Consider the following 27,322-nt stretch of genomic DNA (forward strand, 5'->3'; position numbering starts at 1 on the left):
ATGATTTAACCATCACGCTTCAAGAAATTTTGTTTTGTCATCTACTACAGAGTGAAGCTTGATCCATCCCTTACAGTCTAACTAAGCGATTGCTTACGGAACAAGTAGCAAAAGGGTTCACTTTACGATACAAACAAAAACCACTTCTTGTAAAGCACCATATTGTTTTTACTCTTTACCTCAAATTACCCGAACCACGGAATCAGGCAGGATGGTAACTTTAAATTTGAAGGCAGGTACCTGTTCTTTATACCGTACGTGACTATTTGATTCTTGGAGAATTTCGGGGGAAACTGGGGCTCAATGGAACGTGAAGTTTAATCAATGTTAATGGACTGAAAATTGAACGAATTTTGTGAACAACGAAGAGAAAAAGAGCACTTACCGAGAAGGCTAGACAGACAATATAAATAGCCTGAAAGTTGCATCGTAAAGCTGAAAAATGTTCCGGAAGTTTTGATTAAATGGCGTCATCACATCACTATACGAACAAATGTGTTGTTTCTTTAAATTACAGGTAAAAAGCAGTGCCGAATCTACATAGGTTAATTAGATACAAACAAACAAACATTTGTTTATAAGGAAGGTAAGAATGATAAATAAGAATTAATTTACAAACTTGTATATTTCTTACCCTTATTAATTAGTCATAGAGCGTTAATTCCGATGCTGCTTTAAATTAATCAATTAAGGATCACTTTCAAGCGAATCATTCATTATGTGTTTTCAACCCGAAATTACCATACTCATCTATTCATCTCATCGCCATTCATGAATATGTATTATTCCGTGTAGAAGTTTTACTAATCATATCTCATAATTTGTTCCTGATACTCAACTTTTCTTCGCTTGATCGATGTCAAATAAAAATTTTAAGTAATATCTATTCATTCATCATTTTGACTGTCCAAGACCTTAGCAACAACAGAGGTAGAGACAGATTTTCAAAGCCTCTATATTTTTTTATGTCGAAACTATCTGCATATAATTTTATCTATTTGACCATGTGTGCATCATTACATAGATCCACTTCAGAATATAATGGTGTTTTAAAAATAATTTAAATAAAGTGAAAAAGAAATTAAATGTTTCATAGATTGAAGTGAACAGTAAATATCAATATCATACATAATTTTTATCAGTAGGCAAATATGTCAATTTAATTTGAACATAAAAAAAACAACCTTAAAAAAATTAACACAAATCTCAACAAAAATGCACGTTATGTTTTGAATATTGAAAGCATTAACTTTGTGTATCATATTGATATATTATTTCGAGGAATAAAAATACTTTGTGTTCTGATAATTCTGACAATTCATAACAGGAGTTTGCCGAAACGAGTTGGTTAATAAAAATGTGAGTGGATCAGAACACAAAGCATTTTTATTTCTCGAAATAATATAAAATGCACGTTCTTTAGTATTTTAAATGTTGATCATTGAAACTATGATCATATTAACGTAAAGGAATGTTTAAAGGTTACTTAATTTTGATCTCATTGATAACTTGTCGTTATTGAGTAGTCAAAATCTTTTCAAAAGTTTTTTTTGAATCTTTAAAACTTGCCTTCGTTATCCAACAGACTCACACTCCTCTCTAGGGATTTGTTTCATGTGTTCCTGCCCCTTAGTTTCCCTTTGTTTCAGTTTTCATGTTTCAGGATCCTGTGTTCACTGTTTTATGCCTCCGTTTGATAACCAGCCTATTCACCAATAGTTTCAGTTCATAGCGAAAGCATGTAAGCAGGTTTCAAGTGATGCCGATGTTTCACAAAAGGTATTAAATATTGTCAACAACGTATATAATAACCTATCAAATGTGAGTATTCTTGTATCTATTTAGATTTAATACGTACCTATTTATTTAGAAACTAACTACATTTATTGGTTCAACTTCTAAGTACAAATCTCACTGTGCATTACTTTGTATTTCGTAAACTCTATTGGAAACCAAAATAATTTACGAAAATATAATGTATGATATTCTTAGAAAACTTACTTTCCTGTTAGATGAAAAAATTACCACCATTTCTTTTTATTACATTGTGAAGGTAAAAAAATATGTATTTTATTCTCAAAACATACCTTTTTGCAGAATCTATGTATCTAGAGTATCTTCAAAGTCTAATTTTAGGATAAAAACCTGAATGACGATTGAGAACTCTATAAAAAGAAGTCTTAATAAAGCACTTAAACAGCGTATCACCTTATAGTCTGTTATTTTAAAACGTGTCACCATTAACTTGGTCTCCGTTATTAATTACACTGAACTCACTATTAGAAGCTTAAGACTACAAGTACTATGTACTACCATATACTTGTTTCAGTTATTACAAAATTGATTGTGTTTTTTCTTTATTTTTGTAATTTATAATGTTATTTGACCTAGTCTTTTAATTTTGTTTCTTAGTTCAAGTATATTACTTCTTTTATATCCCTATCTGCATACAAATAGCGCATATGGCCCCGCATCGGAATGATACGGTATAAGCTCAATCGTCAATTAAGTATTTCATTATTGCGACCTGTCTTTCAAATTCTAGGATAAATAAGTGTGTGAATGCATTTCATGAGAAGTGATGGCAAAAAAAACCTTGCTTTTTTAAGTCAATTATTTACTAGTTTTCTGAAAACCAATAATAGTTCGCCAGGCTCAGCTTATAAGAGCCTTCGATATACAAGCCGATTAGGGAATTCTTGGCGCCTATCGGGTTGCCGCAGAAACAGTTACCTGCAGCCGACATACCGACAGCACTATACTTTGTGTACACCACTTTACTTAGACAACCCTCCCCTTTCAGCGATAGGCCAAGTTACGAGCGGGCGAATCGCCGCTTTGCTTTTTTATTTATTTATTCTGGCCGTGGTTTATTGCAAGTATTTCCATGTACAGCCATATCTCGCGAGGTTTTAATGACGCAAGAATCATTTGGGCGGTGATCGTTGTCGGCACTAAGATTTATTGAAACGTCATGGTATCGGATATTTTCGATATTTCTGCTGTATTATTTTTATTTGATTTTTATGATGAACCTTAGCGCTTTCGTGAGGAATAATATGCGATTTATGAGCTACAAAAGTGTAGCGACAACAACAAACTTTTCTGCTTTGTGTCAGGTCTTAAGCCACTTGATAGGATACATTATCTTGCTCCAAATTTATATAAAAAGTATTATCGCTCGCACTTTAATTTAATTCATAAATTTCCAATCTTTTTTTTTCTAGCATCCGCTCGCCTCTCTCTGCTATTTTTTTTGCAGACTGGGATAAGGAAATTGGCAGAATGTTTCTTCATAACGAGAGTTAATATAAATAACTTATTTTGAACAAATATGTTAGTATATGACCACGCACCGAGATTTTTACGTCTACTGGCTTCGAGACGTACCCGTCTCTTCGTCAGGATAATCAGTACAACAGCATACAAACAATGCTGCACGTGACAACCATAGCACTATTCGCACTGACTGAAACATTACTAATATTTTTGTTTAAAAAAGGGCAAAAATGACTAACCACAAAAAAGTGATTTCAATACTAAAAATATGTATAATATTAGTATCAATAGTACTTTACGCGTTTTTTTTATTAAAAAAAGAAGTAATAAATTGGTATTATAACATTATCTCAGATAACTAAAGTTATTAATGTGAAAATATGGATAAAAATGAATTGAAGTACCTACACAAATCAATATTCAATATATTGTATTGTATTTCAAACTCTTTATCGATTTTTAAAATAACCAGATAAGTAAAAGACATTACATTGACAAAGCAGGTATAACAGAAGAGTACCTCATTATGTCCCAGATGCAATTTGAAAGAATCCGCGCGGCCCTGAATAATTAAGCAGCATACGTGAAGAAGTAGACGTAAATGTTTTACATCACCATCAAGAACTTAATTCGCCGGCCAAATTTAACTTGTAATTATTTGGTGAATTATTAAGCAGGGAGGAGGCTCGGAACAAAGCAATCTGTCCCGGTTTGCGTTTAGCGTACGAGCGAACTCACACCCTGTATGTACTCGTAATTATATATAATACATACACCCTGTGCAAAACACATACGCGATATACAAATATCTACATTACACGTACTTTTGTATGTGCAAAGCCACAAATGCGTAGGATTCCCGAGGGTAATTCGTTTAGATCCCGCGAGAGGCAAAACCTAATTGAAAATAATAATTGCTACTTTCCTGGATGGAACGTACATATTTCACATGTCGGAAATAATGTATTGTCTTGTCATTTTGTGGATTTAAACTGATACCATTAACATAAAAAGTTACCTTTTTTCATTTTCATTAGTCAATTTTACAACAACAACAAAAATACATATTCTTTGTATATCATTCAACGCTATGAATTTTGCGTATTAAAAAGTATAACATATATAAATATTTTGTAATAAATCATTGACATATGGTATTTTGTTTGGTTTAACTAAAAAAGAAATTAAGCGTGTCAATGATTTATTTACACTCAAAATGTTGTTTTTAAATCATTGACACGCTGACATGCAATTTTCGATTTCAAAATTTATAAATTAGCTTTGATTTAAATCAGTGTATTTAAACTGTGTGTCCACAATTATAGAAAATTAAGAAATTACTTTATATATGAGAATTAAATAACTCAATAACAGTCCAATTAAATGTGTGAAATTGGGTTCCGTATAAAAGCTAACTTTGTTTATGTATTACACAAAACTTGTTGATGCTAATATTACTTTGTAATTTTTTCAGCATCATTAAAAATAACGAAAAAATAAAAAAAAATAGTACGGGTATAGAGATGTATGCAAAACACAAAAAATATATTTGTTTTAAAGTTAGTTTTTTGATTATATTTTACTTTTTTGATATTATAATTTCAATATGTGGTGGAAAATTAAAAACTTTAATTGTTGAATTTTCTAATACAGAATAAGGGTGCATGTATATTATTGTGTAATATGAATCAAATCAAAACAGAGCTAGATAAAAGCTGCAAGCTCAAAATCCAAGAAACCATAACACAACTGAATTTTTTTATGAGTAGGTAGATTGATAAAATATTATATTTAATTATTATTTTCCTTCCATAGGGCACCGACAATCACCAATTACGTGAATGCAATGTGATCAGTACTGCATCCCGATCCTGAGATATAGACGCGGAATGTGGTGGCGTAAATGAAGGACCTCGTGATGAATGATATTATTACTTTATTAAAAAAGAAATGGAGAGGAAATAGTAGGTACTATGAGAATTTAATGATAAAATACCAACTAGTATAATTTAAAAATAGTGAAAGGATTAAAATGGGATAAAAAAAGAGTTGTATATCAATCTTCAATCACGATATCATGAAAAAATGATAAACGAAAAAACACGTACGAGGTTTTAAAATCTTAGCGTCAATCTGCGACATCCACATACAATCAAATGGTCTCGTAACCGCAAAAGCACACACTCGACACATTCGCAAACGGGCTGGAAATGTTCCTCATCGCTTTACCGCCATTTCCACGGAAGTTTTTACAGACGAACTTATCTAGTAAAAGCTTCATTAGTGCGACATTTGAAACGGTTGAAGTGAGAAAGAAAAGAAAGTTGAAATAAAAAATAGCAGCGAGAAACAGCTCAAGTGTTACAGAGATTGGACATTATACAGCTAAAAATGTACATGTAGTATGTGCGTACATTTTTCAATACGTTTATATGAGCGTATAGTCAACGTACTTGAATAAAAATGTACTTCTAACATTATTCGTACCCAATGGGCACTGCATCGTATTGACGCAGTATTATCTTGATCGTTACTTAAGGCGATCACTCCTACGCTTCAGGGGACCAGTCCAGGGTAATTTTAAATAAATGTTTGAATGTAAACTCACTAATATTTATTTTCATCCCCCCTGGGAATCGAACCCGGGACCTCCAGCACGGTAGTTGAACATGCTTACCGTTACGCCATAGGGGCGTACTAAAAGATGTACTTTTATTTTTATTACAATGAAAGTGAAAATTATTCTCTCAGGCTTATGCTTGTATGTGAAATAATTCGATACACAATCATACATTCATAGATGCCGCCTATGAAGTTTCCACATTTTCACATCAATTTACTTCTACGCATCCTGATTTACCAATTAAAAGCAAAACAATGTTCAAATCGCTCACTTCTTTCAAGAACGTCATAAATCAAAAATCGACGATTTTCAGTCGTACGTGTTTTCGGAATGCCCAGAAAATGTACTATATCCCAGCAAACGCGGCATATTTTTAAGTTAATATTTACCCGCTACAGGGCAGAAAGTGTAGTTTTTGCATTTTGAAGAAAAGGTATTGTTTAATCATTTTTTTAAATATACTAAATATTTTTCAAATAGAGAATAAACCTTCTGGTTTTACCTAAAAAAACTTTTGCACAGTAAAAAGTTCAGTGAGTGGCTTGAATTTATTTTTAATACATTGTATTATATTTTTCAACTTTAAAGACGTTCTCCTGAAATATCAAGTTTTTTGATTTATGACGTTCTTGAAAGGAGTGAGCGAAATGTGAAAGTATTTGTATTTTTCGACTTATTACAAAGAAACAAGTAAGTCAATAAAATCAGATATTGTATTTTCCATCCATAATTAAGTATTTTAATGTGTAATAATGTTATTTTATTCAGGTTGTTTAGTAAATTAAAACATCGATAGAAAATATAATAAAAAATAAAAGTCCTTACGTTCTGTTTTAAATATGGAAAGCATTAGCTTTGTGGATAAATAAATAAAATAAACTAATAAAATAAAATAAATTAAACCCTGAAGAGGGCAACAGGTTGTTGCCGAAACTAGTTGGTTAACCTCTAAGCTGCTCGATTTCGAGTGTCAAACTTTTCGTCCCCTGCTGGATTATTTTACATTACAATATTTTTGACAAAAAAAGCATATTTTTTGTAGTAAAACTTTCGTTGTTTCTTATAAAAACATGATATTTTCGTTATTGTCGTATAAATTTTAATACGTATAGACATATTTATGACGATATAAGTTATCACATGAAAAAAAATTATTCCAGTATTCGAAGCATTGCACGATAATAAACAAAAAAAAATACTACAAATATATCACAAAACACCGTGTTACACAATCACTTGTTAGTTAATCATAATACCCTTCTCGTTCCACACAGTTAATAAATATAATAATTATGAAAAAAGTTTATGATAATTTAGATCGCCTAAACTGATTGAACAGACTAAACGAAACTGAGACCACGCGCCGAGCACGAGCCGACCGGAAGTATTCACGATAAAGTTGACACTAAATAAAAATAATTCTGATATTTAATGACACCAAATCAAAGAGAACTAATTCATCTATGCCTCAAACCAAATTTAAGTGCAATAAATTATCCATAGGTTAATAAAATTAGTATATAACCACTCACCGAGATTTTTACGTCTACCGGTTTCGAGACGTACCCGTCTCTTCGTCAGGACAATCACTAACACAGCATGCAAACAATACTACCCTTCACCACCATAGCACCATTTACACACTCAAAGAGACGGGTACGTCTCGAAACCGGTAGACGTAAAAATCTCGGTGAGTGGTTATATACTAATTTTATTAACATTTTTGTAAAAAAATAAATAAGTAAAAATGACTAACCACAAAGTAAATGCTTTAAATATTAATAATATTGAGAATAATATATCCATAGGTGTTGATATAAGTACGTAAAGTTGAAAAACGACTATGCATGCGATCCGCAGTCAACGGTACCTTTATAAAAAACGACAATAGATGCGATCCGCAGCTTACGGGTTAATAAAAATGTGAGTGGATCAAAACACAAAGTCTTTTTTTCCTCAAAATAATATATCCTTACGTTCTCGTTATATTTTTATACCCTTTTGTTACTTAAGCTTATGTTTGAGGTGCAGAACAAAGGACGTTCAAGTCATAAACTCCTGTTATGAATTGTGAATCTTTATATGTACCTATATATTATAATTATGACAAAGCTTTTTCAAGATTACATATACTTAGAAATAAGGATAATGAAATGTATATTTTTTACAAATAACCTCCCTTTATACAAATGAGTTTTTGAAATTTAAAGCCTTGTTAGCGAGAAAAGATTTCCTCCATACTTCAAAAGGAATTGTTAGTTTATATTTTTTTTCCTTTTATTGTATTGTACACAGATTAACATGTTGGATTCATTATACTGAGGATTTTCAATGTAAAATATCAGTATACTTACTTTTGTACATTTATTTATTTATTTTCTACCACATACTTGATAACTAATTACGATAATGCATAAATAAATAATAACACTTTTCTTGAATGTTTTTCACAGATACTTTCTAGCACATTTTATAAACTTTATAAAATTAAACGACTTTGTTAAAACTACTTTTTTTAAGTGGTTAAAACAAAATTGTTTAATTTCAAAAAGTAAATAATAACACATTTTAAGTTTTACAAAATGCTTGGATGATCAGCTGGAGTGTCTTTTAGAGACAAAATAAAAATATATTATTAGATTAAAACCAATATTTTTAGCTTTTCCACTTTTTTTATTTGACCAGCGACCGGGTTTCGTCGTTACCGACATAATCAGACTGGTCTGTCTGATGATGTCGGTAACGACGAAACCCGGTCGCTGGTCAAATAAAAAAAAGTGGAAAAGCTAAAAATATTGGTTTTAATCTAATAATATATTAAAAATGCAATTCCATCACGAAGTGTCAGTGGATAATATAAATCTAACAAAATAAAAAGTTCACGCATTCGTGGAAGCCTGGCTGTAACACACATCGATTATAAGGTAGAGGAAAGGGAATTGAGATTGTATGGGCATATAGAACGCAGAGAACCTGATCATATTGTGAACCAGGCAATTGCCATACATAAGAAGACTTCGAAAGACATCTAGAAGAATTCATGAATGCTGCAGAAAGAAGACATGATTTGAAGGCATGACATTATCTATGGCAGAAAGACCTACAACCTGAGGACGAGAAGAGCTGACCACAACAGTCTACAAAGTCGGTAAATTGGAATGGAGAGAGGAAAAAGAAGAAAACGTTATAAAATTTATAGCACATTTTTCAAGGTGATTTTGTGTGTTTTATAGAGACTAAAAAGAAGAGAAAAAAAGATGAATGAAAAGTCTTTAATTTTTCAATATTTTCAATAAAAATAAAAACCTTCTGTCGTCTAACCTTATTCTTCGCCATATGGTTTTCCTGTGAGGCACTCGGTGCACAATTCATTTTCGTTCTACCCCAAGATGAAGGCAGCGTTAAAGGAGGACTCGGTTAGTTCTAGAAATTGACTTGAAATTGGCGTTAGATGCAAGACTCAAATAGATTTTATTATGATAAATGAGAGATGGACATCGACAGCTCATGATGTGAAATCTTTCCCCAATAATGAACTTTTTGTTGAATATACAAATCAGCATTTTCGACCCCACATTTGTGAACAAGGATTTGGACACAACCATAAATGTAAAGAATTTTTTTGAATCTCCCGAGTGAAAACATCTCATTCTGTGTCTGTTACTTTCTTTACATATGTCAATGTCTTAACTTCATATAGAATGAAAAATAGAATAATTTTTCAAAAATGAAGAAGAATATGAATAACTAGGCATTTAAAGGGCTTACGGCCGTCATAGTCTGGTTTAAGTGATCACTTTACACACGTGCAACATTCACCAATTCTACCCATGATTGACAACCACACTTCTCAAATTCTTGGAAGTTCTATATATATTAACCTATTTTGAAAAATTATTCTTGAATCACTAGAACTTCACTAGAAACATCTATTGGTGAGATGAAAAGAAGCTTTTTACTGAGCAGAAACTCTTTTATTTCTTATTCTTAGATTTATATAAAAATATTTATTAGAAAAAAACACTTCACAGGTTAAGTCCAATTACAATGATTTACAAATTCTTGGAACTTCTATATATGTATATGGTTCAACTTCGAAACATAGTGCTTGAATCACTAGAATAATAATATGTCAAAAAATAAATTAATAAATTACTCTTAAAATTAGAGATAATCCAGATTTGCGAACAAGTATTTGGACACACTCAAAATATTGTACAAATAAAGTTATTGGTTTCGATTAGTTAAAAAATATTTTATAACTTTTTTTACTAGTGACTTGGATTTTGGTACATGGTGTTGATCGCGCCTCTTTCCACATGCGTGCCAAGCACAATTCGCTTCACAAAACTCCACCACGAAAGCATCCCCCGTCATTCAGCGGACAACATACATAATACGGACAAGTAGAGAAGGTAGACCGTGTCAGCTCCTACATATGATTTCGGTGTGTGAATTAAAGATGGCCACGGATATGGGTTGACAGGGGTAGACAATAAATATACTGCACCCCGTCAGCAGGTCATGCAGATTATCACCAGTCATGGAGAATGGAGGCCGGTTTCTTCTCAATAGGCTTCTGGCAAACCAGCTTCCTCGTCGTTAAAAATTATTATATGACACGCACATATATCGACTGCTTAAAAGTAAAAAAAACTTGTCAAATATGTAACACCGATCTCACATCATGTGTAATATATATTTTTTTAAATAAAAATGTAAAAGTTCGTTTCTTGAAAAATATGTCTTCTTAAATTATTCACAGAATTCTTAGAAATTTTATTTTAACGTTGCATTTATTTAAACATTGTACGAAACTAAGCTAGAGCAACGCACATCCATGAAAAGCCAGTTTTTAAATAATATATTAAAATAGCTACAAATTACAAATTTATTTTTAGATTTTTATTATTTCAATATGTCAGTAAACGTTTAATAAGTTTTGCGTGCTCCACATACTTATAGGTTTTATGAGAATAAAAAATGTAATTGTATTGTTTAGCGGTGGATATTTTTTGATTTTCCTATATATGACGGCTTGTTATGAACTGATAACCTTAACATTATTTAATTTACGATCAAAATAACGGTTTTAATATATGCATAACAGAAAAAGAGGAAATTTATTCAAATTTGCATTTGCGTATTTGTATAATATGTGAATTTGCTCAAAGTTATTGGAAAATGAATACGGCGTGAATGCAACGTCTATTTTGCGTTGCATCTTTTTGATATTTCGTTGGCGAAAGGAAACATCCTTCAGGGCGGTTATTTCGGATCCTTCACCGGCTCCTCGGTGGTTTTTTTCAGTGACGTCATGAGAGAGAAACGTGTTCTGCATGCTACAACCAAAATGTGACATCTTTGTTGCCAGTTCTCCGGAAAATCGTGTAAATATTTCGTAATGTAAATAAAATTCACGGCAAAAGTATTTTCCTATTTACCCCATTCTGTGTGCTTTTCGTTTTTGACCTTTCTGAAATGGCACCGTTTTTGATTCTGTATTCGAAGCACGTATCAGTTTTTCAACTAAAATAATAAATGTCATAAGCTTTTTCAGGCACAAACAGAAATGACACGAATGTGTCTCGTGTACTTTAAGTGAAAACGTTCAACAAATTTAAGGCTTTTTGTTATTCATTTCGTTACTTAAAATAATTTATTTTTTAAAAACTTATAAAATCATTCATGTCACTGTGAGGAAAAATTCAGTAACTTCAAATAGCTGTGGCATTTTTTCTATTTTTTATTTACTTGATTATTTTAATTACAAAAACTTTTTTTTTTTTAAATAAGCTTCATTTATAAGCAAATTTTACCAATGCCTATGGGAAGTAAAAGTATTATATATTGATTAAATACATTTAAATTGAAGACATCGTTATAATTCAATAATTTAAAATACTTTTAAAGTAATACAACATTTTGAGTGTGTCCAAATACTTGTTCACAATATCTGGATTATCTCCAATTACAGGAGTTATTTTAATATTATTTTTGACATCTCATCAAAGATGAAGGAGAATATGGAAGTCTGAGCATTTACGGGGAATTTGAGTAGGGTGGTTGTCAATAATGGATAGAATTGGTGAATGTTACACGTGTGTAAAGTGATCACTTAAACCAGCCTATGACGGTCGTCAGCCCCGTAAATGCCCAGACTTCCATATTTTTCTTCTTCTTTGATGAGATGTCAAAAATAATATGAAAGTAAAACAACTATATGTTAACTAAGTTATAAATTAAAATAATTGCAGGATAGTGATGCATTATTTTACGTACTTACGTAAATATTCTTATATGTCGTATTCAATATTTTTCACTTCAAACTCTATCCGGACCTCAGTGGTACATAGGGCACTGTATTATATAAACGCAGTGTCATCTTGATCGCTAACACACGAAGGAAAGAAAATATTCTAAAGCGGGATTCTTCTACACCTTTTCTTTTCACCAAGTCTTTTTGCTTACTTTTAATATATACGCCTTGAATATTGTTTGTTATGTACTTATAATTTTTTTTTAAATAAAATTGAATTCATTTTATTTTAATTGAATCAGTCCTCCGCTTCAGGTACCAGTCCAGTCTAATATTGAATAAATATTAGAGTGAAAAACTCACATATATTTATTTGACCACACCTAGGAATCGAACCCGGGACCTCCGGGTAGCTGAGCGTGCTGACCATTACACTACGGAGGCGGATTTTTAATTATATATTTAATCTTTTTATTTGTATTTAATTATTATACATATCGACAAATTTGTAAATGTGACCAATACTTCGGTTAATGATATTGTATCAGGATTACAATTACACGATAATATCCGATGTTTGTATAAATCATTGTAATCTAATATACATGTAAAATAATAATAAAGAACATTTGTGTAGATTATCTTTTTCTAAGAAATCGAAATGTAAGGAGTTATATAGTTCTGATTACCTTTAGTATAATATTAATACTTATTCTTTTTTTTAAGTACACAAATTCTTCGTTTTCTAACCATTATCCGTATTCTACCCTTATCCAGTAGAAATCATTATAGTTTATAGTTGATTACCAACGCTCAAGACCCATGTGCTTTAAATCCAATAAGGAACGAAACCTTGTTTGATAAATAAAATTTTTAAAAAATAAACAAACAAAAACAATCATCCCAAAAATTCAGCTTATCATTCAGTCGCTATACACTGTTAAACAATAAGGCGATCTACAAATATATAAATTAATAATAATAAAAATAATAAAACCCAAATGGTGCATAGGGCACTTCGTCATATAAACGCAGTGTAATCTTGATCCTTTACGCATGAAGGAAAGGTGATCAGCTTTCCGCTTCAGGTACCAGTCCAGGGTAATATTGAATAAATATAGCAGTGAAAAAATCACTTTTATTTATTCTACCCCCCTTGGGAATCGAACCCGGGACCTACAAAACGGTAGCAGAGCGTGCTGACCATTACACTACGGAGGCGGACTATATATAAATTAATAAACAAATAAATTTTACTTATTGTCCATTCTTTGATCGGTTAAGCAAGATTCGTCAATATCCAATTCAAACCCCCCCACTCCTTACCGAAACTACGAGTATATAAATCCGTTGGATTGTAACTTATATCCCAAGTGCATGTTAAACCTAGGCTCTTAATGCATGTTTGTGCTGCAACCCCTAGTGCATGTTGGTCTTCGGGTCGATCAAAATCGAATGTGTTAAACATTTTGTGTAGTTTTGAGTGTATAAATAGAGCTATGGTAGTGAAGGGTAATATTGTTAGCATGCTTTAGTAGTGATTGTCCTGATGAAGTGATGGATACGTCTCGAAAACGGTAGACAAAAAAATCTCGGTGAGTGGTTATAAACTAATATTACTAAAAATTTTGTAAAAAAAGGGATACAAACAAAAACGACTAACCAATACGTAAATGCTTTAAATATTAATAATATTGAAAATATATAAATATACTGTCGAAAAACGTTATACGAGATGTGACTACGTCGTTCGACATAGTCGGTTCATTAATTTAAAATAATCGACAAAAAAAAAATAAGAAATAGGTTATTGTTCTATTAAATTCGTGTTGTTATTGTTTTATTAAAACCGCGGATACGAAAACCACGAACATGGAAAGCAGACATATATAAACGTTTATGGAAAAGTAATGTGAATAGAAAAAACACTGAAGATAGTTAGATAGATAGTGATGGAGTTAGTTGAAAATAAGTGAGTATTATTAAAAATATAAAAAATGGCAATCTAGGCAATTACAGAAACTGTTAAAATACAGTAAAATGCAGTTTGTACTTATAATAATATTTTACTTTTTACAATACATACGATATTTTACATAAATCGATGATTTACTCGTATCTAGTAGAGTATTGTATAAATGCCGGAGGTAGATAGTATATATAATATGTTGTTCAACGTTAAAATGTATTTAAGGCGAGCTCCCACATAAGTGATACAACTCTTGGAGAGAGCGGTGATTCATCTCGTAATCATATATCAATTAGAGAACACTTCGTGTTACATATATTCAATAACCTGATACCAATTACCATATATTATATTATGTCTGATTGATGCTGTTATGATTTATGTGAAAATTTAACTTGCAACAAACGATAATTTGATAACTATGTATATCAGATTACTAATAATTACGCTTATTTAACTATCAATCAACATACACTCTCGAACCAAACATGGATAGATTTTAAGGTATGTATTTCATTCGTTTGTACTTTATTATATCTTAAGATAAAAAGGTACATTATTATTATTTATTATAAAATTTGGAGTAGACTCAACAGAACTTAGGACACTGCATCATATCAACTACCGTCTTAATCGTTTATAATATTAAGTTAGGTATTCAGTCTTCATGGTTATACTTAATAATAAATATTTATGATAAAAAATAATAGTGCATCCCACCTTTTAATTGAACTAGAAACCTCCTTATGGTTGTCTAACTTGGTAGCCACCACACTACATGATGATAATGTCCCATAAGGAAAACATTCATATTATGTTTTAATAAGATTGTGCAATGCTATCGACAGCAAAGGGGTCGCTTGACCTAAGATTTACAATAACAATAATATTTGCAATATTCCGCCTTTATTTCCTCTCATAACTCACCATTATTTATATCCCAAACAAAGAGAACTTCATCAATCTCCCGACCGTTCTTAAATCGAATCCAGAATGGATTTATATTATACAAATAATTATTATATTCAGCAAACCGCATTGCCTATCCCGGGCCAGATATGTATGGCGAACGAATTTCTGTTCCTACTTGCTATTAATTTATATAAGTGTCGGTCATTAACACAGGTTTTTAGACCTGTCAAACACAACTGCTGCGGGCAGGAGGGCGGGGAAGGGGAGCGGAGGGGTTAGGGTAGTAAAACCGATTTTACATAAGCAATAAACGTCCCTATTAATGCTGAATCGAAACGTTCTAAGCGGCTGCGGTGAACTAACACGAAAAAAGGTTTTTTCCATTCCAACAAATCGATTTTGTAAGGAAATTAGTTTTAATGGTAACTGCTTAATTACATGCGGAATTTAGTGCCGATATCAGCTTTTTGTTTTGAATTTAGCAGATGAAGATTTTTTCAGTTTACTTTAACAAAAATCAACATGTAAAAACATTTATTAATTTAATTTATTATTAGATTAAAACCAATATTTTTAGCTTTTCCACTTTTTAAAAAAGTGGAAAAGCTAAAAATATTGGTTTTAATCTAATAATAAATTAAAAATGCAATTCCATCACGAAGTGTCAGTGGATAATATAAATCTATTTATTAATTTACCTGATTATATCAATTTACATCCGTAGTATCGAAGTTTACTAATTTTCACAATGCAAATGGCTATATTTTGAGATTCTTTTTAAAATAATTAACGTAATTATTTTATTACTTTTAATAACTTATTACTTATAACCACCACAAGTGAGAAAAAAATAACTATAAACATACACGATTCTTTATTTAACTGGATGAAATAAGTTTTTATTTGGACGGTTATATAACTCTCCAAATATGGGTTATATAGCCATGTATAATATATTGATAACTATCAGATGAGCCAAAGAAAAGATATTTTAAGTAAAATTCTCGTATTTACAGTGTTTATTAACACCAATAGTTTGCTATGTGTTGAGATTAATAAATGTTTAGGTTTGTGGATTAATTTTTATATTGCAAAATGTAACTTACTTTTCTTGCTTCGTTAGCTCAAAAATCTTTTTACACACACACTTATTAAGTTATCGTAAGATACATGTACAAACAATGGGTTTTATAGCAAAAAAATCATTTTTGTGAGATAATATATAAAAATTTTAAAAATCTTAATTTTTAAAAGTTTTAGCATTTTCCCAGTTTTATATAAAATTTAGATTTTAGCATTTCAAGTTTTAATTTTTCGATTTCGATTATTTTCAGAGATGTCTAAAATTAGTATTACGATTTGTTTGAAGCTTCGTTATTTATAAGAAACTTCGTGAAGCTAAAATACTGTCGTCATTTTTACAAAATATTTATTTATTTATTAAAACTTTATTTTACAGAAAATAAGTAAGTACATTGGCGGGCTTATTGCTAAAAATGAATATCTTCCAACCAACCAAAAACAGACTTGTGATATTGGTCAAAACGTTTAATACCATATAAGGCTGTTTGCAATCAGAGGGTAGATAATACTTGAACATTAAAAAAACATAAATATCCTTTATCAATTAAATCACTCAGAGTTAGTATTTTACGAAAATAAAAATATTTTATTTTTCAAAACATGTATTTTTGTTACTAAATACAAGTTGATATATCTGAAAGCAAGCATATAGCTGTCAAAACATGCAATGATTAAATACGTTAAATTATATTCAAAGGCGGCGCGTTGAACTAAAATCTATTCTCAACTGATCTGAGAATTTTTATATCCATAGGGGTAATGGTGCTTAGATTAACGGACGCCATTTTATGTTAAAATTATACATACACTTCCATATAAATCGACAAACAATTCATTGTCCGTCCAATCTGACTATTCAAATGTCATGAATGCAATCGAGTATTGACTTGAGCAGACATTGTCCCGACGCCCGGCTTATAGGCAACAGTGCTAGCGCCTCAGATCTTTAGTGAATACGTAATGTATTACGATACTCGGATTCTATGCAGGATTGAGAAATGTAAACCAATTATTATATCATCACGTGTATGTAATCCTTAAGCCTACTTTAGTCGGATTACACTCCAATAATTGTTTGTTCGGTAGCAATAGTTACATGTAAACCGTTTAGTACCGACCAGTTGTTTAATATAGCTTACGGGCGTTTGCGCACTACACGGAATTTTACCGTCCGGCACTTCAGTTTGTATGAGAAAACGGATGATTGGCTTGGATTGGCTTGTACTGTCGGCCGTCTTTCTTCGGATCGGTGCGCTTGATCGGTGCATGATCACATGTAAATTCGATCACGCTAAACTATCGTAGTCACTTTAATTTTTTTTAAACCGAACTGCCGGACGGTAAGATTCCGTGTAATGCACAAGTGCTCTATGATGGTATTCAGTATTCCAGTTAAAAGTTGTACCCTGTAACGAAAAGACCAAACGTTATAAAAATAAACCAATCTTTTGTTTCGCTTTTCATTTTCGACATATGAGTCTAGACTCTAGAGTTAAATTTTGTACTGACATTTCTTGGTGGAACTGCATTTTATATAATAAAATAACAACTAAAAATATTGTTTTTTCCACATAAATTTTATTTGACCAGTGACCGGGTTTCGTCGTAACCAGCATCATCAGACTAGTTTGATGATGTCGGTTACAATAAAACTCGGTCACTGTAAAATACATGAAGTTTTTATTTTTTACATAGATTCTAGAGCGCAATTTTTCTAGAAAATTACAGTCCTGCAGTACTGCATGCACTTTAAATATGTATAATTAAACGTTACAGACATAGGCCGTATAAATAGCCCAGACACATATTGACAACAATTTGTCGGGGGATGAAACCAGTAAAGGTCTAACTTTCTCAAAATACTGTCTTTTAAAAAGTATTCAATTATCACTTAATTGTTTTGAAAAATAAAATAAAGCTCTAACAATGGTTAAATGATAAATAAATATTCATACGTTAATCATATTAATAAATATTAAAATAAAAAAATCATTTTCTCTCACATAAGAATCTAACCCGGGACCTCCACAGAACGATACATTACAACTTACAAAAACTTACAAATAAAATAACTGATTTATTTGCACAGTCCATTAAAACCGTTTTTTTTTATCTCTGAATCAAAAATAATAAAAATAAATGTCAATACATTCAATATTGTGAAGCGTTCTCCGAACCAAATCTCGTTAAAGCGCCGATTTGATTGTAATTCCAGTGCAGACCTGTGTAGAGTGATTAACACGCGCCGGCTCTAGTCCTCTTCTCACCCGACACCCACGTGTTTTGTCAGTTGATTAGTCTTGCTTCGTTTAGTTTTTGCAAAAATCGTGTTGGGTGCCAACAGTGACCAAATAACATAAAACAGGACGTGACAAAATGCTTCTGCAATAGTTTGTTTTGCTGCCTTTATTATATGGATACTAAATGGACCGAACGATGAATAAAACTAGTTATTACTAAACTTAAACAAACGAAGGTATGTTTGATAAAGGTCAGTACCTGTGGCGCATTATAAGAAATGATCGAAACTAGCTTTTTTAGGCAATAATGATAGGAAAAGTAGGAAACAGAAGAGGCATTAGTCCATCGTTGACAAGGGAGTGGGTTGTAATTCAAAGTCCCTAAGATCGCTGAGGGATAATTCAAGGTGTCATAGTATAGTGATAATTTTCGATTATTCTTAAGACACAGAGAAAGAATGAATAGGGAAATATAACACACAACATGTGTCGGATTGTGGTCCAGTGATTAGCGTGGCGGATTCTTAAGTCAGAGTTTCTCGGTTCGAACCCCTGTACCGTAATTTGATACCTATTTCTAATAATGAGCCGCTCAGGCTCACAGAAATAATAAGAGATTTAAATATTTGTGAACATAATAAAAACAAAAATATTTTTCTTTAAAAAAAAACTAAAAAAAACAAACAAAAAAACAAACAAAAAAAAATAAAAATAAAAATAAAAAAAATAAAAAAAATAATATCGTCAATCACTTTGGGGTAATACCTATCCATTTTTAATTAAAATTTTACTGGATAAATACCACTATTTCTTAAAATCTATTGTGACACGTGCTTCGATGTATTCCGCATAATTTTCCATACGTGTAGCAATCGATTTTAAGAAATATTGGTGATTTTAAGACACCAAGGAAAATTTTGACTAAAAATACAACAATGAAGCTTATGTTTTTTGGTAATTCACAATGATCGAATCAGCGACACTTATTTTGCAACCAAGTGTCTAATCAACGTCATATCACATTTCACTTATAAAAAAATCCAACTACCAATTTCAAAAGTGTGCGAATCTTCTCCGCAAAATATAAAATCTAAGATATAATAAATATTTTGAACGGAATGGATTTAGCTTCATTAAAAGCATTATTAAAAATTAAAAATTAATTTAACTTTTACAGGAATTCGCAAAAAATAATATTTACGCTTTTTTTTATAATTTACTTCAAAACTACAGAAGTTAAGTCACTCTTTTTTTTTTAATTGAAGGATTCGTGTATTTTATTTGAGGCACAGAATTTCAATGAATTATTCCTTTATATAATTCCTTTGTTTTTGTTTCGAAACTCTTTTTTTCAGCGACCAGTAAAAGTTTATTTTCTCAATCGAATAAATAACTGAATTCATGAAAAGAAAAAAGGGTGGCAAAAAATAATGGCCTCTTTGCTGGTTGCAATAAAAATATAGGACTGCAATAAAAAAATGGATCTCAGGATTGTAAAGTAATAAATGAACACGAATATATTTCAGCAGAACTTTCTATGAAAGCTTGATTGATTTTGTTTTCAAATTTCATTAATTTTTATTACTTGTACAACTTGTACAAATATTATTTAAGATTATCGTGATTTTTTATTAAAGAAAATTAATAACTCAAATTGAGAAATTCAATCATCGACCCAAAATATAAATAAAGTTAACAGATTTAAAAAATATATATTTATGTTCGATTTTACAAAAACGTAATTTTCTTTTTAATTGAGGCGGTATTGATTTTATATGATATTATTTCATAAGTGATAGTAAAGGCACATAGAATATTCCCAAAAATTAATTCATAACAATAAGAAGCGGGAATTATCATAGTGATGCATTGTTATTGACTTTTTTTATAATCTAAAAATATTATTTCGTTTTCAATTGTATGATCGAATTCGAACATAATTTAATAATAATCATAATTTTTAGGCCAACTTCAATATTTTCGTTTCACTTACATAGTTTCTCTATTACCCTCTCATTATCGTCTCTAATGAAATATTGGTTTGAAATTAGTGTTTAAAAAAAAGTTTAAAACATTTTGAGTGTGTCCAAATAATTGTTCAAAAATCTTCATCATCTCAAATTAGGAGTTATTTTTTTAAACAGATAACTCCTATAAAGCTTTCCGTACTTACCCATTAATGGCTGTCGTAAATTTACATGCACTTTGTCACGAGTTTGATCAATACATCTAGAAATTCCAAAAATTAAGTAGTTTGGTTATCAATCATGGGTAGAATTGGTGAATGTTACACATAAATAAAGTGATTACTTAACCAAGCCTATGGCGGTTCTAAGCCCTGCAAATGCCCAGACTTCCATATTCTTCTTCATCTCTTTATTGAGATGTCAAAAATGTAACAAAAATTTGTTACAATTAATGCTGAGGATAAATTTTTGTTAATATCACCTTTATGAAAAGTGTCATATTTATTAATTCCACAATCAAAGTGGAGTGTATATAAGGTTGAGGGCACTTTTTCTGTTTTTTTAGTATATATGTATGTTAAATATTAAACATTCTTACCATTTCATTCTTCAAAAAAACACTATTAAAATAATTTTATCCATTTGTGATTACCTTTCGTTTAGCGAGTCTATTTTTCCTTCGTGTGAGTAATTTTCAGTTTGTCATCCTCCACTTCATCTCCAAGGTGGAGAGACAATATAACATACTCGAGTACTAAATTTTAATACATAATTTGTTGATATAATTTCCAAATGTACATTGTAAAAATCTCCGTACCGCATGATGTATTTTTTAATTTAACCAAAGTAGGCACGAGTAGGTAGCGGACGTGCCAGAAAAAGCTCGAGCCAAAGTTCCAATTTCGGCGGCTTGCTTCATGGCTCGCCCGCATTATATTTGTTTGTGGTTTATATTCCGCGCGGGTCCGCGGTTTTAATTGGCCGCCCAGTAGCGGTTATGGTAGGTACGTTTCGCCAAAGGGGGTGTCACTTTTATTGAAAAAACGGACCCGTCTTTTTTCAACCCCCGGAGTGTACGACTCCGTTTATTTATTTTTCGTGACGTCGTGATTAGTAAAAATAATGAGAACCGTTCGCGGGAAAGTGAAAAAAATTCAGCGGAATAAAATTATTTTGTTTTCGTTTTTCTTTAAATCTTTTATCCTGAATAATTTCGTGTTTTGTACTTGTTAGACGGTGTTTTATTTAAAAGAAAATACATTTCTTTTATTTCTGTAATTGCAAACGGACCTAATTTGTAAATAATCAACATTAAATACGTTTTCTAAGATCTCCTGATTAGGATGAATAAGCTTTATTATAAGAGTATTTGGCATTTTTTACAGTTTCCAACAATTACGTCCATATTTATTTAATTATTGAAACATTTTACGTGTCAAGAAACGCGTCATTTGCTTGTTCAATATGGCATCTGCTAAAATTAATGTGAAGTAAAATAAACTAAAAACCGTTATTCCATGAAATTTTTAGAAACGAGTAGCAACTATTAAAAGAGTTTCTGGAAAATTCAAAAAGATTAGTTGAATGCGATTTCACCCATGCAAATTTAAGGGTAAAATTTTGAAGCAGACCTATTTTTATACTACTATGTTCAAATTGAAATGCGCTGCCGGCAATTTCAGTTACTGGCCGCCTCTGATCATACCACGACTCCATTAGGGCTGATGATAGATACTGTTAAGCATTCGAATCGTTGGTTAGATAACGAATGATATACGCCATAGTTATCCAGAAAAACACCATCGAAATCTGAACAGCGAGAATGTTTTTATTTTAAAACTCGTAACAGAGTCATTGAGACATTTTATTACTATCGACTCAGTGGTGCATGTTGCACTGAAATTATTTGAATTTTAAAAATTCTTATTTTAAAATTTACTTTTCGTACCTATGTAACGAGTTCATTATTAAATAAAAAAAAATTTGAATACTACTGAGACAAAAATAATACTCACTTTTCCTAGTAACTATTATAACGTATACTTAGGTGTCTCGACTTGATATGAAACGTCTTATCTTATTTTAATATGAAAGAATATAGAAGTCTGAGAAGTTCTAATTGAACTGAATTAATTTTAAAAAATCGAATTAAAGTTCTATGAAATTAATTTAATTAATTTAATTGAATTTTAATTAAATTAATGCAATATGGATGTTCAATAATCGGCAGAATCGTGAACGTTACACAAGTGTATAAAGTGATACCTTAAGCAAGCTCTGAGATACTCAGACATCAATATTATTTTATATAAAAAGAATTGTTTTTTTCATATCATGCATTCATAGCATGCTTGGCTTCCGTTCTGGAGGTCCCAGATTCGATTTCCAGGAGGGTGGTCAAATAGAAATAAGTGATTTTTTCACTCTATTTATTCAATATTACCCTGGACTGGTACCTGAAGCGGAGGGCTGATCACCTCTCCTTCATGTGTTAAGGATCAAATAACACTGAGTTTATATGATGCAGTGCCCTGTGCACCATTGGGGTTCGGATAAGGATTTTTTTTAACTTATAATTTTTACAATAATATTTTTTATAGCTTGTAAATCAATAGCCGTTTCAAATAAATAAAAAATACCAGGTTTATTATCAATGCTACTCGTCGCAATATCCAACATTGGGGTCTTTTAGTATTTTCAGCATTATGATTTTGCGGGTCAGAAGGAATATTGCCTTGATGATGATAGCATTTGATGTTAATGTGATTTTAAAAAATCATAATTATTTGATTTATTCATTAGCGCAAGTACTTTCTAGTAAACCTACAGCATATACAAATTGAAGTTAGAAAATAGACTAAAGAACTTTTTATCTAGACTCTGAACATTGACTAAGAAGATAACGGATTCTGCCAACCATGTTATTTAGTTTGAACCTAGATTTTTAAACGAAAATGCAAAACTCGACTAAGAAAATGGTGCCAGCAAAACACGGTGTTCAGTATAATTTAAAAAATATACATTTAAATAATTTACATTAAAAATGAAGTATCAAGGATAAAATATACACTGTAGATAATTTTTTTGAAATGTAAAATAGATTCATTTTTAACATTTAAAATATTGTTTTAGTAATTGAATATTAAAACATGTTTTACATTTTTTTTTTACATTTTTAAAATAAAATAACCTTTTAATATTCTTATGAAAAATATTCTTAGTTTCAATAACCATAATAAAAAAAATATTTGCCCTCAAAACCTGGTTAGTTTCTTATGAATTTTACTCTCAAGGTTATTCTAAATAAGTTAGAGCTGTTTATTAAAATTAATATTTAGGAAGAAGCATACTCATAAAAAAAATTAAATAAGGTTCATAATTTTACAAAAAAAAATTATGTATTTTTTAACCATTTGCAATTACGTCTGTTTTAAAAATGACCAATTGTCATTAATAAAAATTTATTTATTCAAAATCTGACTATGTGTTTAACATATAAAGTATATTTGTAACATCTTTTATAATTGTGTAGAGTACATTTAAGGGCTTACAAAAAAATTACACTGTGAAATGTTGAAATTTTAACATTTAATAACTGTTTGAATAATTAATATGCTGATAATGTTTTATGTATATGTTCCAAATTTATTGAGATATTTATATCATTAATTTGAGGTTAATAAAATATATGTTTGTTTAATGCTTGTTCAATCAATATTTTAAAATATAAAGTTACTTAATACTGAAAAATAAAAGATAAAAAAAAACTACATTTTATCTCGAATTCTTTGTTTACATATTCACATAAATAATTATATTCTTTCTTTTTCTTTTTTTAGTTATTTATTTATCAAATCTCTATGGAGTACACATATTGTGTCGAGGTTCTTCTTGTAATCAAGGCTTAGCTAACTCAATCTTCTTTTCATATTGATTATAATAATACTCAATCTAAAAATTTAAATCTTAATATTATGTATTTTTTAGTTTCCTGTAATTATTTATTATTGTTCAGTAGCTTACGGGTTATTTCTATATTATGAGCGATATAACTATATGACAAAATAATTTTAAAAATGTACGTCTTAATTACCTTTTTATATAAATGTTCTAACGGTTATTTTAAAGAACTATTTCACTATCGTAAACATGCTTTTGATATTAAGTTCCATACTCTCATAGTGATATTCCAACTATTATTTTTTTTGTTTTTTTTTTATATAACAAATTCAATATATCAAAGACATCATGCAAGCACCATCAAACGCTAGTTACTAAATGGTCAAGCGTTCAACCATTTTGCACTAAATATCGGGCGCGTAAAAAGGTGAAAAACTTTTCCAACACCGTGTTTGCGATCCGGCCCGACGTGACATCCCGTCGGCTGTGTTTGTTTTGTCGGAGGCATGTGCGCCGGTAGGCAGGTTTCTCTTTGTGATTCCACGAGCCAGCTAGCGGCAGAACAGGGGCGACACGAACTGATTTTACTTAAAATCTGACATCGAAACGTACTTTCCGCCTATGCATTATTATGTATCGTAAACTCTTTTGGATAAAGAAAACTAAGGATACATAAAAAGTTACCTTAACTTATTAGGATTACATTGAAGAAAAAAAACTCGATTTGTTCAATCTGATGCGACGCAACATAATCCTTCTTTGTCTTTTCAATTTTGTAAATTTTGTCTTCTTACAATTTCGAAATACATAATATTTGTAACTTCGAGAAATTATTATTATATAACTACATTACCTAGTCATTTTCGCGTTGCCAGACAATTGATGGACGGACACTTAACCTGCGAACACTAAACAGACATTTGGCCAAAGAAAATGTGGGCGAATGAACATTAGGTAAAATGAACTTAACAGTAGACATCAAACTCGATTCTATTTTACATAATGAGGAAAAATGAAACGTGTCTTCATTTACACTAAAAAAACATTCTTTTCATAAATTTTCTTTGGTTCTTTTTATTGGTTTGCTGAAACTTTTGTCCCTTTTCCTATACTTGTTTCTGATTTCAATTTTCCTGTTATAATAACTGATGTGTGATAATAAAATTGTGAAACGACGCGAAGATTTCCAGTTCACTAAAACAACAAGAATATGGTATATTTTCTCAGAGTTAGATATAATTTTTGTACAATTCGATTTTACAAAAAATTTTTAGGTCAAATATGGGTATCTATCCACTTTATTTTATCAATTCTAATATATAACTGTTTAAATTTCCTTAATCAAATACATTAAATATTTAAATATTTAAAAAAAAAAATTAAATTTAAATAAACTGGAAAAGATGGAAATACATTTATCACTTGATAATTCATAAAATAAAATTTAATCAATAATTTTTAAAGATACAAAAATAAAATCTTCGAAATTCGAAAAAAAGAATTTTACATAAAAAAATATAAAAGTTATTACAAAAAAAAAATCTCGTTTTATCAAGAAATAAAAATGGTTAATTTTAAAAATCCTAGCGGGGAATAAAAAATTAAGATTACTTTAGAAATTATTTCCAAGTCTATGAATAATGAAGTATTGATCTGCAAGACAAATTTCTTCCACTGAGCCTTATCCATTGAACCATCGAACAAATTATCATTAATAATATAACAATTATAAGGAGAAGATCATCCAGTTGGGAGGTGGCTGTCTTTGACTCTGAGTTTAATAGGGGTTGGCTACCCCTTTGACATCAAATTGGAGGTGAATAATAATTTCACAAGCATTAAATAAATAGGGTTAATGCGAATGTACCCAGACCGTGAAATATCTTGAGAGAGCTTTAAACTTGCAAAAGACTTAAAGATTTTTATTTATTTTCAGTGAAGCTCAAAGGATACAAACGTTAAAGATCGTTCAGACGGCGAGTAAATATGAGATTAAAATATTCAAACATCATTGAAGTTATACGTATATGAATAATAGCGAATTTTCAAATTATAACTATCATTCATATTTAAATCAAAGACTCTTTATATTTTAATCCTCGAACTATTTTTAACAAAGTTAGTCTGTGTTTTTTTTTAAATGAATCTAATAAATTATATAAAGGAATGAGTATTTTTCTTCAATGCTTTAAATTTTATTCGTAAGCATAGTATAGTGGTAAACACATTTGGCTATTATGTTAGATATCCCAAATTCATTTTCCAGTTATTTCAAAATGAAAGAAAAGAGTCTTTTCAATTCAAAATTTATTTTATGCTACCCTGTACTGGTAACTGAAGCATAGGACCGATCACTTTGCCTTCATATTATAAAATAGACAATCAAATTAGGACTTCATCAATTTGATACAGTGCTCTATGCACTATTGAGTACGGTTAATGGTCAGTAGTTTAAACATAATCACCCATAATACCGATTTTTTTTTTACCATGCATTTTCCTACCCTTATATATTATTGTTTAAGTAATATTTTTATAATTATTATTTCAACAATATTTAAATAATGGTCCTGGGTGAATCAAAGGATAATTATTATACTAGGTTAATACAAAATTAACTAAAGCACTAATTTTCCTTTCAAGTAAATTCATTCAACTTACAAAATATTTTCTAAATATTTTACTCGTATGTAATACTATACCAAATCATTTTTTTAAAATAGTTTTTCTCAATATTTCCATACTTAAACTCACAAATTACTCCAAAGTGAAATACACAAACCATTCTTTCATGGTGAATATTTTGATTTGAAAATTTTCGTCCTTTTGCTTGAAAATATTCAGAAAATTTATTTTCTGTGATAAGGTTATAAAAACTAAATCTCTTGTAATAAAATCCCCTTAGTCTTCATCCCTTTGTCAGCTTTACTTCCAGACTCACCCTAAGCTGTGCTGAGTGAAAAATCTACATACACATCGTCATATCGGACTTATAATGACCTATGTCCGTATAACTTGAGTTTGATGTGAGGGATTTTAGTATGTTTAAATAAGCTTATAATTATCACATATTTTTATGTTAAAATTGCA

This window comes from Brachycentrus maculatus, unplaced genomic scaffold (genome assembly GCF_059751285.1).
Source record: "Brachycentrus maculatus isolate JH-2025_06_01 unplaced genomic scaffold, ASM5975128v1 h1tg000105l, whole genome shotgun sequence".
Taxonomy (NCBI): domain Eukaryota; kingdom Metazoa; phylum Arthropoda; class Insecta; order Trichoptera; family Brachycentridae; genus Brachycentrus; species Brachycentrus maculatus.